The sequence below is a fragment of the Piliocolobus tephrosceles genome, chromosome 2 (assembly GCF_002776525.5).
Source record: "Piliocolobus tephrosceles isolate RC106 chromosome 2, ASM277652v3, whole genome shotgun sequence".
Taxonomy (NCBI): Eukaryota; Metazoa; Chordata; class Mammalia; order Primates; family Cercopithecidae; genus Piliocolobus; species Piliocolobus tephrosceles.
This window is the reverse complement of record NC_045435.1, coordinates 100,113,399-100,114,413: the sequence shown is the minus strand read 5'-3', so window position 1 is coordinate 100,114,413 and position 1,015 is coordinate 100,113,399.

The window sequence follows — 1,015 nt, the reverse complement described above, 5'->3', positions numbered from 1 at the left end:
AGCAAGAGTAAACACTAATGTAAACTATGGGCTTTGGGTGATAATGATGTGTCAGTGTTGGTTCATCAGTTGTAATAAATGTACCACTCTGGTGTTGGATGCTGATGGTGAAGAAAGCTTGAACGTGTGTTGGAGGGGAGAGGATATATGAAAGCTCTGTACTTCATATATCATCAATTTTGCTGTAAATCTAAAACTTCTCTAAATATTAAAGTCTATTTTTAAAAAAGCAAAAAAAAAAAAAAAGAAAGAAAAATCAAAGCTTGTTGAGCAAGTGGCGAAGCTCAATACTTATGCAAATCTAAGGAATACAACAAAATGTACATTGGCATGTCATTCACAATATGCTGAGTTCACGCAAATAATGACAGTCATATCATGTTCATAGACATACAATTTGAAATGCAAATTTTAGGATTATCAGTTGAGGGTAGAAATTGTGAGATTTTTAAAAGAAAAATGCCTTTTTCTTATGTTGTCTCTCATCTGTGTCACTATGGTATGACTCTAGGTGATTTTATAAGTGCCAACACTTGCACTGTTTTCTGAACCACTCCAGGCTTCTGTCTGGGGGAGACCCACCCTGAGGGAGTGAAGCAGGAGTTGTCGCACTGTGGGGCACAGGACACAGGACAGGATTTGGATCCTGGTCAGAATTCTGCCTCTACCACTTGCCAGCTATGCAAATCCCTACACAGAAATTGTGATATAAAAGACCAAGAGAGCAAGTTGGATGATGAGAATTGTATATTTTTTTCTTTTCTCTTCCTTCCTTTCTCTTTCCTTCCTTCCTTCTCTCCTTCCCTTTCTCCTTTCTCCTTCCTTCCTTTTTTCTTTCCTTCCCTCCCTCCCTCTTTCTCTCTGTTTTTCTTTCTTTCTTTCTTTCTTTCTTTCTTTCTTTCTTTCTTTTTCTTTCTTTCTTTCTTATCCTCCCTCTCTCCCTCCCTCCCTTCCTTCCTTCCTCTATTTCTCTCTCTCCCTCCTCTTTTCTTCTCTTCCCTTCCCTTTTGTTTTC